The sequence below is a fragment of the Strix uralensis genome, chromosome 1, assembly GCF_047716275.1.
Source record: "Strix uralensis isolate ZFMK-TIS-50842 chromosome 1, bStrUra1, whole genome shotgun sequence".
Taxonomy (NCBI): domain Eukaryota; kingdom Metazoa; phylum Chordata; class Aves; order Strigiformes; family Strigidae; genus Strix; species Strix uralensis.
In genome coordinates this window covers 154,024,234-154,039,487 of record NC_133972.1, presented here as the reverse complement: position 1 = coordinate 154,039,487, position 15,254 = coordinate 154,024,234, and the positions used below count along the sequence as shown (strand labels likewise).

Sequence of the window (15,254 nt, the reverse complement as noted above, 5' to 3'; positions counted from 1 at the left end):
AAAGATTTGAACTGTGAACTGCAATGTTTCAAGGTTATTCCTTTCCAAACACAAACAGGATTTTAGCAGGAATTAAATTAATTGGAAGAGAATGAAGGGCTTTTTTGCTCTGTTCCTGTAATCTGTTTATCTTACCGGCAAGCACAGGAGAGCTACTTGAAATTTGCAAAACAAAGTAGCAACACAAAATACTACTGTATAAAAACTTAATTTATGCAAGTTATTTTTCTCCCCACATCTGGCTTGACACCCTGCAAAGAACAATCACAAGGCATTTGTTCCTATCTATCCTGCAATTAAAGTACTCAAGGATTTGAATCAGAAAGCCAGTTCTCTCTTACAGTGTCCTCTGACTGCTCCACCCACAGCAATACCTTTGCACTTACTCCCTCCATTGCGGTGAACAGCGTTTAGGTACCAGGCACATGTAAAAAATATGACAAAAATCAGTGGTGCTGCACCAGAAAAAGTCTTATGTGCTTTTAAAACCGATTAAGAAAAAAATACAAATTCATACTCTCAGTAGCATGCATGTCCAGTCCGTGGCAGCTTAGCTTCACATTACCAATTAGCCAGAAGGTAGAGGACAAAAAACACATATGGACTTAATTTTATTAAATATAAACATGTAATGTTTGCTTCCCTATTGATGAACAGAAGGTAGGAATATTTTCCACACATGGCTCAAAGCTGTTAGCAATACACTATCTGACCCTTCACTAACACATGGGAAGAACCTATCTTTCACCACCTGTTGATTTGTAGAGCTGATTAAGGGAAAATTATCCAGCATCTTCCATATGCAAAAATAAAATCAGTCAGTCAAAGTCTGTCTCACACAGCTTTGTTGTAGACTCTAGACCTTGCTGTAGTAGCTCTTTACGGGAAGGATTAAATTTCTTTGGTTCAACAAGGAAGTACTGTTCTGTGCAGTTTTATCGGGTTTAGGTCATAAATTCATAGTAAAGACTTCCAACGTTAGCATCTGTTAGTAGGAAAGGATTAGAACTAGAACTTTCAAATACAGGTAACTTGTGCAAGGAGGAAAAAACCACAAGCTTAGGCATGGACTTCAAGGTAGTAGTACTCTAACAGACTAAGGCACAGTCTCTGTAATCTCCTGTCCCAAACCCTATTAGTTAATACCTTAATTTAAGCTTGAAATTAAATGTTGTTCTTGTAGCTCACCTTTAACCAACCATGTCATGCTTTATGTGACTGGGCTCACAGATTACTACAATTTTTAAAGCATTCTCCTAGTGGTCTCACATACATTTTTGCGCCACTTATTTTTTACAAAAAAAGTGTAAGAATTAGCGTGACCTATTAGCAATGTTAAAACTACCCATAATGACTAAATATTCAAGAAAATCAAAGTATGTAGAGGCAGGCTAGGTGATTTAGTTGGGGCTGGGGGGAGAAATTGAGCCAAATGATCACCTCAGATCCTTTGTTGTGATTCATAATTAGGAGCCATGCCCTCTTACAATTAAACGAACTCATTATTGTATTGTATAAATTCAAATGCTCATTTGCACAGAGTCAAACTTTTTGTCCATGCAAAGTAATGTATACATCTTATGGCTCTATAAGAGTATCTTCTCTTCCAACATCAGGAGCCTAGTTAAGACAGTATCAAAACACAGTAACACAAAAGATTACAGTTAAAAAAAAAAAGAACAGGAACTTTATCTAAATGTCACATGCTAAGGAATTATAATACAATAGTAGTCTATGATGAACTACCAGCCAAATGAAGACTTTCTTGTGTTCCTCCTAAGTGCTCTTGCACAGCTCAATAGCTGTGTGTTTGGAGAAAGCATCTTAGAGGTTTACAGTTTGAAGTCCTTCAGGAATAATGTTTCATTTCTCACCCAAGATTGAGAAGTGGATGATTAGTTTGGTTTCTCTGGAAAAAATACTATCATTTTATCTTTCTTTACCAGCTAGAAAGGTATGGTTATCAATGCACCAAGAAGAGACTGGACAATGTAATAAGACTGTCCTTCAAGTTAATTGGTCACATGTATCTTAAGCATAAACAAATTTGCAGACTTCAGATGTGCTGCAGTTCAGAGATGGTCATAATCATTAATTTATCACAATTCAATTTTTATTAAATTGAATAGGAATGTTTCTAAACAAGGACACATGACAAAACACTAGTGGTTTAAATTGCAACTGTCCAGAACTCCAAACAAACAAACTTGAGTAATTTAATCCTAGCATGGAAACTGAATGCTTGATGCACTGAAATTTGCGTGGTGCCACTGTGTAAGCACTGTGGTATAAAATGTCAGGTACAAGCATCTGGAAAACTACAAGCTGCTTATACCAGCTTCACACCATCTCAGTCTGTATTTTTGTAGATTGGCACAATTTATATTAATTTACCCATCAAAAAGCCACTATCTTTACTTTTTTTCCAGACTATTCTTTAAAATTCTTCTAATAATCATGCACTTACATGAAGTGACTTAACTCATATGCATTAAAGCACATTGGTGATTGCTTTTGCCCTCACACAGATATAAATCTGGCTCATTTTGGCAAACATGAATTAATTCACCTTGAAAATATTTACAGACCTTTGTAGAAGAGAGCTACTGTGCTTGTCATAGGAAGTTATTTAAAGCCAATTCCTCCTATTATCTAAAGATCTACTGGTTTACATAAAAGCATGCACTTGGAAAACTAAAAACAGAAAACTGGCCTACAACATGATTGGGTATTACAATGAAGTGGAATAAATAAATGAATTGTTTTTAAAAAAATCTTTTTTTAAATTATAATTCTTCTTGAATTCACTCAGACAGCAAGAGACAGGTATTTTTGCCATAGTGAGTTGTAATTAAAATAACTGGGAAGGAGAATTAGAAAGAAAAAAGCAATTAGCAGTTATTATAAGAAGAGAAGACAGAGATCCTTTGCATGTTTCATGGAGATGGAACAATTTCTTCCCTGTCAATGCCAACTTTCAGATTTCCTCAAGATTTCATTTATTTCAGCTGAAGAAAGCCCCATGGGTTCCAACGCATGGTCTCTTATGTTCCCCAAAGGAGGTCACACGGGATGACATGTGGTTCTTCCTTTGGGGAATTCATTTCTACTGCCCATTGTCACATCATCTTACAAAATCTCTGCCTTTGGGTACACCTGAAAAACAAAAGTGTTTAGAAGTGACTGAGGGCATAAAAAGGCATTGGAAAGAGCAGTAATAAGTTTGCATTCTGCCTGTGCTACAGTTTTAGGACATGTCTCTTACATAGGATCCTGAAAACTGGGGAAAACAGAAGGTAGAGGAATTTGGGGAAAATACATATGGGGAAGTAAGAGTATCTTTTCTCGGTATTTCTCAACACGACTGTGTATTTGCAGTATCTCCCCTTCACAGCTTCAGTGAGGTCAAGCCTTATCTCTAGGTATGACCTAAGCCTCGCTCAAAACTTACTGCAACACTGGCTAAGAGCAACATTAGGAGATGGTGGCAGAACTGCAGTGAGACAGTTTGGTGTTCACTGTGCCAAACTAGATATGCAGATAGTCTCTGATTGCATTTCATCACCGCATCACTCTCCTTCCAAACACTGCAAGCTCCATCCAGCCATGCAGCTACTCCACCTGAGTAACTCTATCTGCTGCCACCATCACTAGGTTCACCCATTTTACAGACCATTGCTAATGCTGTTAGATACAATCTACATATGTATTAGTCTTCCAGCAAACAAGTAACATAATTTTGATGCATAAAGTCACTTTTCCTTACACTCCCTAAAGGAAATATATCACATTCACCAAAATCAAGACCACTTCCACCTTAATTCTGTGTCACTTGCTCCTGTCTGTATTTACCTACTCTCCACTATTTATACGTAGCCATGATTATGAGGACTGTTACACAGATCTCTTCTGCCATGGTCACATTACCACTACAAGGAGCTTTTCTCCCCTTCAAAGACATCCTAATTTAGAAGGCTGGTTGCAGTTTGATGAGGACTTCAGTAGGTACCAACCCCTCATATACTGTGGCTGCTACTTTCACAAAGTTAAGAACCACAAGTCACCAACTGTCTGAACAATATTCTCAAAGAAGATGCGTAAACAGCTTTGTACAGCTATGTATTCACATAGTGTTTCTTTCCACCAAGATTGCTTCAACACTTGGAGAAGAGGAAGGACACCATTTACTGAGTAAGCAGTTAAGGTATCCAGCATCTAGTCTGACCAGACTTCTTCAGTCCATAGCCTTATGGTACTCTACTTAGCTCTGCTAGGATGCCAGAAGTATTAATTTCCTCATGAGCCTCTCCAAGGTGATCATCACTACAGTATTAGAGTATTTCACCAACATGAACAAACTTATCTTCTCATATCACACTATGTTTAACGGTTGGACTAGATGATCTTCAAGGTCCTTTCCAACCTAGATGATTCTGTGATTCTATGTTGTGCAGCTAGTATTATCTTCATTTTACAGATACAGACTTGAAGTATAGAGACTGAAATTAAACAGAAAAGTCTTCATTTACTTTTGATATCCAGGCAGCTTCAGCTCTAATATTTTAAGTTCCACAAGGGTCAGAAATACAAGTTTACAATAATAAATAAAAGGAAGATCTAAGGGGTTGTGAGGAAGTAGAATAATGAGGTGAAATACCCTTAACAATGGGCTTGCCTGAATTACAACAGGACAGAAAGAACTCGAAACTCTGGATTCCTTTGGAGTCTGTAAAGCCGTCACAAGACAAGGACTCCACTACTTGCATGTCTTCCCAGCTGTCCAGTGCCATTCTCATCTTCCCTCAGCCCCATCACACCCCCACCACCACCCTCTGACAACCTCATCCAACCAACACTAAGATTTCGTCCAGGCAGCTCATCCAAGTCCTAATCTGATCCAAAGCCAAGACCTTCTCTCTCATGGTACACAGCTCCAAGGACAGCTCTTTTTGCTTTAGCATTTTAGTCAGGATGCTTGCTCATAAGGTTACCCAGTGCCTCAAAGCTTTAATGACATTAAGAACACAAACAACATATCCAAAATATTACTTTTTTCAATCACCACTGCCATAGACAAGAACTGCAGAAAAGAGCAAATGCTGGGTAACTCCTGCTTGAAACTGGCATCTTAGATGTGAGTACACACACCCAGCTGAAAGCAAGTTGTGCCCTCTGGGACTCCTGAACACAGGGATGCTTTGAATGAAAAGCCATGCCTGGAGGTAGATTCTCAGATGCAATGCAGGGAAGAAACACTGCTACTGCTTTAGACCCAAAACTTCAGGTACAGTCTGAGGATAAAGTTAAGTGCAAGGTTACAGTGGGAAGTACATAAAGCAGCTATTATGGCAGGGACACCCAAGAAAAATCTTATATTCAGAGCCTCAAATTTGATTATCTGTATTAACAGTTTAATCTGAGGATAAACATAAAACACACACTTTAATTCTGTAAAAACAGTTGATTGTGTGTAGGCCTCTAAAACAAGTGAATACACACATGCTCCACTGTGGGGATACACAACATACCAGACACTGGGAAATAGCCAACAGAAAAATCGAGCAAGCGAGGCTTTAAGAAATGTTAGTTCCACTTCAAAACTTGCCTTATAATTTCTTACACATAGCTATTCCACTGTTTCCATTCTAGAGGTGTCTAAGTCATTCACTGTTTCAGGTAAAACTACTCAGTGGAGCATAAACTCAGCTTATAAGCTTTCAGGTGAGGTAGACCTTAGTGAAATTTTTTTTTTGACAGTTTGCATATGAAAAGGAGTTTGTTTATTTTTGCCATAGCGATATCCTAATGGCAATGGAAGGTATGACTGGGACTTCCATGAGTGGTTTAAGTCCACACTTAAAATTAGTGTAATTCTTTGAAAAATACTCAAGCAGAAAGTACAAGAGGCTTGAGGTTTCATCCAGAAGTGAGACTGACTACTAATGAATTATCATTAGTCCTGTGGCCATAACATTTCACTGCAGTTAGTGTTGATACTGACTCTAGGAAAAAGAAAAAAGAAAAGAAAGAAAGATGTAGTCACAATCCCAGAGAAAATTACTGAAAACCCACAGAGACTAACAATAAGATTCCAAAAGAGAATTAAAGCCAGAAGAAATACATGTATTTTGTTTCCCATTGCATCCATTTTCCTTGCTATTGCTGTTTGTAGTGCTGGATAAGAGCTGTTTCCTTCTCTAAAGGGGATTTAAAAGCTGTTACAGCTTCTTTTCAGAAGCTACAGAAGCTGTGATAATCATTGATTAATCATCTTGGAATGTGCTTGTATCAACAACATGGATGTCCTGGCCTTTCAGTGCAACAAAATGCACAAGACAACTTGGAATTCAACTGCCAGAGATTCAGATGACTGGATAGATTAGGTTTACATCAACAGTATATAAATATCAATTTCTGAAATATAACATATTAATAATTTAAAATCACAAAGGAATTATAAAGGAGACTCACAAGTGAATCCAATTTCACTGCAGTGACTATAAATACTAACATTTTAGTATGTTCTATTATTTATGAAATATGAAGATGATTTATTACTAAGCTTTTGTACAGCTATGGTTAGATTAAGGAATAACTAATAATGTGTTTGCTGTTATTTTAGAAGGTATCTCCATGGAATCTGGTTGTGTTATGCCTTAGGGAAGAAAGAAGTTCTGACTATAGTATCAAAGTCTTATCTTTATGTGCATGTCATATTATATAAAGGTTTCCAGATACTTATTACCTATAGGAGTACTTACATGAACTATGTTTTACCTTTGAATTTGTTTCACATCTATGCATCCCAAAAGAGTTTTATACAAAGGAGCACAGGAGACAGATGACTTCTCCTCTGTTGCCACAACTCAAGTTCATAGTGAAATGAATGGGCATTGTATACATAAAGTGTCTAAAAAGAAAAACTATATCAATCAAGCAGCCATGCCATGTGTTCACATAGCATTTTTTTTTCCCCTCCAAATTTGGTGTTTTAATGGGTGAGATCACCCACTGAAGACAGACAAGATGGCTTCTAGTAATCTGTCCCAGTGGCTGAGAACACCTTCCAAAAAAGTGTGTACAAATAGTATCATTGAACAACCAAGGTACCTACACTACCAAGAGGCAATACTTTGTCTTCCAGAGATATCCAGAGTTTGAAACAAAACTGCTACAGCTTTGCTTTATGTGCTCAGTAAGAAATACTGTATGTCCGTGATTGCACAGATGTCTACTGTACCTTCACAGGGATACAAGAGGAATGTCCCAGGCTGACTCAAAAGTGTTACTTTTTGGTTATTGATTACTGAAGAATGTGTAAACTATAACAGTGGATCTTAGATGACTACAGCTCTTATTCACTGACCAACGAAGTTCCCATCTTCCACAGAAAATGGTTTAGCTTTTGCTAACATCAGCATAAGCTCTGCTTAAGAGTGTTCAAAATCTCCTCTTTCATTTGTCTTTCACTGTTGATCACTGACAGGTTTCCTAGCAAAGTATTAAACAACTTGTACCTACTTCACCCTTAAAGAAATGTTTATGTTCTCTCCCTCCTACTAGGGCACTGACTTTTTTTTGCCCTAATAATTTTATTTGCGTGTGAAGTTAATGCACATTCAGGAAAAGCATTTGCTTTTCACAGTAGGTATAACTTCCAAGAGACAGAAAACAGAGTAACCAACTAGTCTCAAAAATTAAACAGGACTGAAAATACATAAACAGCAAAAGATTTGATGAGCTCAGTCTTATCAAGAGGTCTTCATTGATCTATATGTACTTTCATAGAAAAAAAATGTCGGACAATATGTAGCTTTTGAATAGGCAGATAGTCAGATCTGATAGCTGGAAGTTGAATAAGAACAACAGCGAGCTAAAAATAAGTTATTAATAGCAAACAGACTAATTAATAACTGCAAAGATCGCAATGGATTTGGATGCATTCACAAGTGTTAAGAGGGGGTTACTCTTCATTTACATTGGAGTAAATTTTTTTCTAAGTGGTAAGTCTCATTCAACCAAGAATTTAATCAACAGAGTCCGACGGTTTCTATTATATGGGAAGTCACTGCACACGACCCTTTGGTTTTATAATGTCCATGGCTGTGCTGGGGGAATCTCCTTGCTCCTTCACAAGTTTTAAGTTTAAACTCTCCTTTCCAAATCAGTTGGTCAGGCTTCCAGTATTGATTAACTATTACTCAGTAAGTACTTTGTTACGCCACCCCTAATCTTGGGGGGGTAGGGGGTGAGGACAGGACCTCCATCATACAGAACAAAAGGGTCATAAAAGCTTACCAGAAATATATAAATGTGCTTAGACTTGTCAGTCCAAGCCCGAAGAGAACTGGGTCCATCAAAAGGAAAATAAAGACGAGACTGGCCTCAAGCTATTGAAGGAGGGACTCACACAAATACACTTGTCATATTACACCACAGCACACTTTATCCTGCTGCTCAGAATCCCATCTTTTCCCCCCATGTCACCATCCCTGGGCTATGTGGACAACATGTTACATTGGCCCCAGAGAAGGTACAATCCTTTGGTTTGTGACAAACGACATGTTTGTAAACTGTGTTCAGGACTCTGCTGGGAACCGCATTATGACACACAACCAGCTTGTGGGTAGCTGTCCTCTCCTCCTTTCCTCCCATGTCTAACCCCCCCCTCCGTCTGTATGATTTCTCAGTAATCGAATGATAAAGCTACCTGAGTGTATTCCTGAGGAGTAACACCAAGTGAAGCCAAACGGTCTTTTCCCCTTGTGTCATTTAAAAGTTAAGGAGTCAAAACTCCAATTAGTTCTCAGTACGATAGCTGTGGAAGATTAACACAGGTTTATGTATTTTCCTCCCTACTTATCTCTTCTCTCCGATTTTTCCTTCCTCCCCAAACCCTATTACAGGCAGTAGAATAACAAAAAATAGCAAATACTCCTAGCTCTGTTTTGCTAGAGCAATATAAGAAAGCAGGAGGTCATCACTTGCTTCAGTGTGTAATCAAGGGATATAGGCGGTAACCTTAAGTACAGGAGAAACTTGCTAATTGTACTGCTGCAGCCACAGATAAGCTCTCTCTGTGACAGAGGCCTCTGCACAATCTGAAAGATTTTTCCAGCAACTTTCTGTCTTAGAAACTGTACGACACATCCATAACGTATCATGAGATATTCAGGCGATACCTTCTCCATATCTATGTCTAATCTTCAGCAAAACTGGTAGGAGCAGAAGCTAGAATAAAAAGGGTAATTTACAGCTCACTGCTGCAGTACACCACGTGAGCATCTGCTCCTGGCACAAAACACCACCGATGAAATGAAGATAGCAGTGTCTTTTTCGAACACTCGAAGGTCTTCCCCAAGATCTTCAGAACACCTGCAATTCTTTGCCTACCCCAAACTGCTCCTGCAACATTCACACACCAAAGAAAGACACCCTACCTTAACAAGTATCTGCTGCAGTATACAAGGAAGCCATCCTAAATTTAAGTAAATGGCTCTATTAAACAAAAGTATCAATATCTCCCAAGTGAACCTATTCATGAGCATGTAGCAACGTTGTGCTAACCTGACACCCAACCATGTTTGTCAGCAGCAACTGCTTCTGTAAGGTTGTCACCTCCCATATGTTTCAATAATATGGTTACTTTAATGTTTTTGCTATACTAACTTAAGAAACAATAGCAGCTCTCTAAGGGGTGAAGGAGAAATAAGTTACAGTAGCTCATCAACAAAAACAAATGCTAAGAGACCTTCTTGCAAATTAACAGCTGATAAGTAATGCTGACAGTCCTAGTCTACTGTCTTCAACTGTCAGCCTTAGAGAATAATCACTTCCCTATGAAAATTTCCTAGGGCATTATTAATACGCTTTTGGTTTTGTTTTTGTTTTTTTTTAATTAAATTCAACTTTAAAAAAAAAGTATTTTTATATCTCTTTCCACAGTTCTGTTATTTTCTGAAGTCCTGGAGGATTGAATATATATGATTTCCTATAATGCAAGACAACACTCTTTATTAAAAAGAAAAAACATGGAAGATATTCCCTTAGATTAAGAAAATAATGGAGAAATAAGTCTTCAAGGGAAGACATGCATGGAGAAAGATTAGAGTTACTTTTTTCTGCCTGAAGGGAAAAATAACCGTGTGCAAATGCTGCAGTTGCTAACCAGATATTCCCAAGCAATTAATACGTAACTCACTGCCACTCAAATAATTTCCTCATTTCCAGAAGTCAAGCTCAAACCCGGACAAGAAATGAAGAATCAACTGAGACTCTACAGGAATTATATCACAGCGTATATTCTAAGGATATGCTTATATGCTCTATCAGCATATGCTTTGACTATCAAAGAATGCTTATCTGGTTAGGATGCTGAAATAATTCTATTAAATCTGTATGAGCTCTGGAACTATAATAAGTATTAAAATGTCATAACAGTAAAACACAACACAAATAATTAAACAAACTATTACTCCAAGAGGATAAGGAAAGGCATTTTTTACACTAATGACTTTGAATGCTTCTGATATTTTGAACAATTCTGTTTTTTAAATACCTGGTATTATTTCAGCTCAAATCTAATTACAGGAGAAAAATGGCAAGTTGCCACACACAAAAACTTCCCTCCTTATTTTTCACTACGCTGTCAACACAGGTAACACAAGCCGTTCTTTCCTGCTGCCTTCTCTTACGGTCTTGTGCAGCAGGCAAAAGGCATCTACTTAAGAATTCATTTTTTTTCCCCATTATTGCATACTCATAAAAATGGAACTGACAGGACAGCAGTTTATTCGTGCACAAGTCAGATCCCAATCGCACACACTGACTGGCTTTCAGAAACCCACAAGTCAATTGTTATTTTTTGGGGGGGTGTTTTATTTGGGAGAGGGGAATAGTTGCAGAGATACAGAAACAATCACAAAGCAGTCTTCCTGTCTCCACTGCAATAACACTAATGAACGGAATCAAGAATACACATAGTAGGGATGGCAAGTTCTGGATCTTTAACTACTTTAAAATACATCTAAATTCTGAAGAGGCTTAACGTGTAGACAATTAAGCTTGTATGAATATTCATCTCTGAGTACACCCCCAAATCTAAGTCAATGTGCAAAGATAATCATGCCTGCAAGAGTGTCAAAAGTCAGGTCATTAAACTAGGAATTCCTACTGGAATGGTCTAATGAAAATTAAGACAGACTGTCCACCAAAAGCACCTTTCCGGCCCTCACCCAGTCCAGTTATTTCACCAGTGACATGCTAAGCAGCAGAATTTTTGTAAGTGACCTTCAGTTTCACAGAAAGCTCCTCGAATTCCCCTTCTCCTATTAATTTATCATTTTAATTAGATGGCTGCCTTAATGCCACTTCGCAAACAGCAATGAGCCTCCTCTGAATAGGGAAGCACTTTCCAAAACCTTTCCTCATTTCAGAGCACAGGAAAAGAAATTAACGAAATCACGCTTCTTTCAACATTAAGTGAAGAACTTTACATTCCCTAATATCCGTAACACATAGTGTTCAAATCGACTTTACGTGTGAAAGGAACAACAGCAGAATAAGCATGTTTTGAATGAATAACGAAATCCCATTTCCAGAGGAAAAAACCCCGGGGCATAGTTTGGTATTTGTTCGCTACCGACAGGTAAGTTAAAATACTGCACCCCTACTAAACTAAAAATGGTCACACGAGGGAGCAAAACCGTGCGGCATTACAGTTTCTCGCAGCAAACACTTTCTTTCCTACGGTACCATCTGTTAAATCAGAAACTCCCTTAGACACCGCAGCCTTGCTAATTCTGACGATGCACGGGCTGCGCGGCTACCCGCCCGGTATTTTCGTACCGCGCCCTCTTCGCAGGCTGCGCGCAGCCTCCCGCTTCTCCCTGCGCCGCTCGCAGCCGCGGACCGCGCTCGGGCCGGGCCGGACCGGGCCGCCCCTCCCGCTGGCGGCAGCCGCAGGGCCGCCACACGCACCTGAGAAGACGCGCGCACCGGCCGCCGACCGCGCAGCGCCGACCCGACGTGGCCCAGCCGAGCCGGCAGGCCGCGGCCCGCGCCCGAGCCGGCAGGACCCCGGGGCGGCGGGAGCCGCTACCCCCCTCCCCCCGGGCGGCGGGGCCGGGTCGCGGGCAGCCGAGAAGTTGCGGCGGCCGCGGGGCGCGCAGCGAGGCGGCCGGGCGCGCAGGGGCCAGCCGGCGGCGCCGCGCGTCCCGCCCGACGCCAGCCCCCAGGGGCAGGGGGTGGCCGAACTCGCGAGCCCCTGCCTCGGGCCGCCGCCGCCGCCGCGGGGAGGCGGCAGCAAGGCACCCCCTGCCCGCCCTCCGCCCGCCCGGCCCCGCGGCCGGCGGCTCCGCGCCCGCGGAGAAACTTACTTGCGGGCGGCGGCGGCGGGCGCCGCGGAGCAGCGGCGGCACGCGCCTCCCTCACGCGGCCCCCGGCCGCGCGCCCTCCTTCCCGCCCTGCGAGCGCGGCGCGCGAGCGCAGCCCCGGCGCGGCGGCCGCTGCCGAGCGGGTCCGGACATGCTCAGTCCCCCCGCCGCCGCCGCCGTGCGGAACCTACCACCGGGGGGGAAGGGGGGGAGCACGGAGGAATAGGGGGCAGAGCCGGATGCTACCAAGAGGATGAGCTAAAAATAGGCGCCGCAGGAAAGAACAGCTGGAGCTTAAAGGGGCAGAGGCGGCCTCGCTCCCCGCGGCCCCGGGCGGGGGGAGACCTCCCGCCGCGCCGGCCCTCCCCGCCCTGTCAGAGGAGAGGCACCGAAACCGCGGCGATGCCCGCGCTGCCCGCGCCGCCCGCGCCCGGGTCCTGCCCGCGCCTTTGCAGTGGGAGCCCTGCGGTACGCGCCTCTGCGGCGACTCCCGCCAAGGCGAGTAGGGGCGCACCGGGCGCGGCGCGGCTCCGGCACGGCTCGCGGGAGCGTCTGGTGGGGCGGCGGGCGGGCTCTGCCCGCCCCTCACCCCAGCGCCGGGCCGGGCAGAGGACCTCAGGGCCGGGCCTTTTACCTCAGGGCCGGACCATTTACCTCAGGGCCGGACCACCCCGTGAAGAGACAGCTTCAGTCATCAGGTCTAGAAAGTGTGGGAGAGGATGCCAAGCGGTGTTTTCATGCAGTATTTCTCAGGAGACATCTCCGTCCTGCTCTGAGGCGTTAGGTTTTGTGGATGAGGCTTCGGGAGAGACACACACTAGCTCTCCAGTGAAGCCCAGAGCAGAGAATGTGACAGGTCCAAGGCAAAGGGCTTGCAGAACAGCCCCCTAAATATGATTTTCTAGGCTGGAAGATCTGCATGGCAAAAGAAATCACACGATCACACTCTCCTTTCACAGACATTACTGTGTTTCAAACCTAAGAGCTGTAGATAATTGTTAGAAATAAAAAGCTCTCCAAGTATTTGTGAATGGGAGTTTCTGATGTGGATTTTAAGCCATGGCTTATCATTCCCCGCCTTCCTAAAAGACCAGTAAGAATAAACATGACAACATCACGTTGTTTTAGATTTATAAACATACTACAAAGCCTAAAATTATATTACCCTAGCAAGACTTCGTAGTTTGCTAATTCTGCTTTTACAGATATAGAAAACTGCTGCTGCACAAAAAACATTTTTATAGTATGAACACTAAATAAGTTCTCACTCATAAAAGAATATCAGGCAACACCTGCATAATGATAACTTGTTACTCTGATGACATCACGTACAATACTATGTATAGTCAGGACTACCATGTTACAAAAGTAATTTATTTCACCAGACAGGAGAGCACTGCAAGTTTATCTTAATCTGAACTGTAACACATCCTTCAGCAAAAGCCACTGCAGAAAAAAAGCTCAGTAGCTCATGTAGATGAGTATAATCAGGAAAGGAAACATTACTTGTCAGTGATGTCAAATAAAGTGAGAGCAAGGAAGCAATTTCCCTCGCAAACTGACATACAATGGTATAGATTATTAGACAAGATTGTGTAGGTAACTCTTCTGCAGTACTTTAAGAAACAAAAGATGATGTCACAAAGGTATTAAAAAGGGAATGAATCGTGTTCACTAATTGTCTCCTCATTCTGTGTTCTCTGTGAACTATGAGATGTGCTATATTCTGTAATCCGTGTCTAACAGCAGTCTTCACACTATATATTATAAAAAGTTGTAAGCTATGCGGCATGCATAACTGTACAAAGTGATGGGGAAAAAAAATAATTATGTAATTCTTTCACCTGGAGCTATTGATCTTGAGATAGACATCAGGGGAAATAGAAAAGGCAGTTTTCTGAGTGCAGCCTCAGATCTGGGATAACGGAGGGCTAACGTATTTCTGGCTGCAGCTGGAACTCTGTGGGAGCAGTAGGCAGCCTCTGGAGAATTTCCTAGAACAGTTTGCACCTTCCCTACCATACACCTCTAGATAAATCAGGAGACCAAGAGATGTCCTGAGTCTCAGGAGAGTAGCTTCCAGCTGGGGACTCTTACTGTCTAGGGAGTGCAGAAGATAGTCCATCACGGGAATAAATGTCTCTGTTAAAATAATGATGAAGAAAACATGTATTTTTTTAAAGTCTGCATTATCATTCTTTTCAGGGGTAGCTATATTATCATTCTCACATCTTTCTTTGTCTATGAGGAATCTCTTCAGAACTTGTCAAATATAGCTGCTTTTACAAGTAGGGATAAACATATATGGATCTTTCTTACCCAAACCATGCTGTTGTAAATTGCATGAAATTATGGAAATTTTTGCCTAAGATAACTAGTTCTTATAATTCCAGCATTCAAAAAACACCATCATCTCCCAGATGCAAATTACCAAATTGGACATTAGCAAGTAAGTGGTGGCAGCATCTGCCGTGCCACCCAGTGAACTAAAAATTATATAGAGGCAGACACCCATCTGAAGCTGGGTGCTGTTCATTTCTCCTTCCAATTTTGCTCAGCAGAAATGTCCATAGAGTTGCATTTTGTTCCTACACAGCAACAAAGATTCAAATATCTGCTATGCTGCTGTGCCCCTATCAGACGAGAGAAGAGGAACAATTCCTCAGCATGCAGAAGAAGCGTAGCTTTGGTCTCCATGAATAGCACAGCATTTTACCAATCTCTTTTCATATTATGTGGGAAGGCTTTAGTAAAATCTTTATTTTTCAAATGTATCTCCTGTAATTCCACATTGCTGGTGATCTGAGGCTGTGACATGCCAGTGACCGGCTCTGGCTCTCAGGCTTTCACCTCAGTCCTCTCAGTTTTCTACTCTCATTG

The 15,254-nt window shown here is 41.7% G+C and overlaps 1 protein-coding gene across 6 annotated transcripts in view; it reads right to left on the bottom strand.

The window, feature by feature from the left end:
* OXR1 (oxidation resistance 1) overlaps positions 1 to 13,191 on the bottom strand; it is a 292,999-nt gene extending 279,808 nt beyond the window's left edge. The window contains exon 1 of one of the 6 annotated variants that reach the window (XM_074886459.1): positions 13,029 to 13,191. The gene's annotated coding sequence lies outside the window, so the exon portion shown is untranslated. Of the gene's footprint in view, positions 1 to 12,377; positions 12,486 to 13,028 lie in introns of those variants that run through there. The other 5 variants (XM_074886475.1, XM_074886465.1, XM_074886451.1 and 2 more) reach the window with 5 other exon arrangements.
* Positions 13,192 to 15,254: the final 2,063 nt, after the last annotated feature.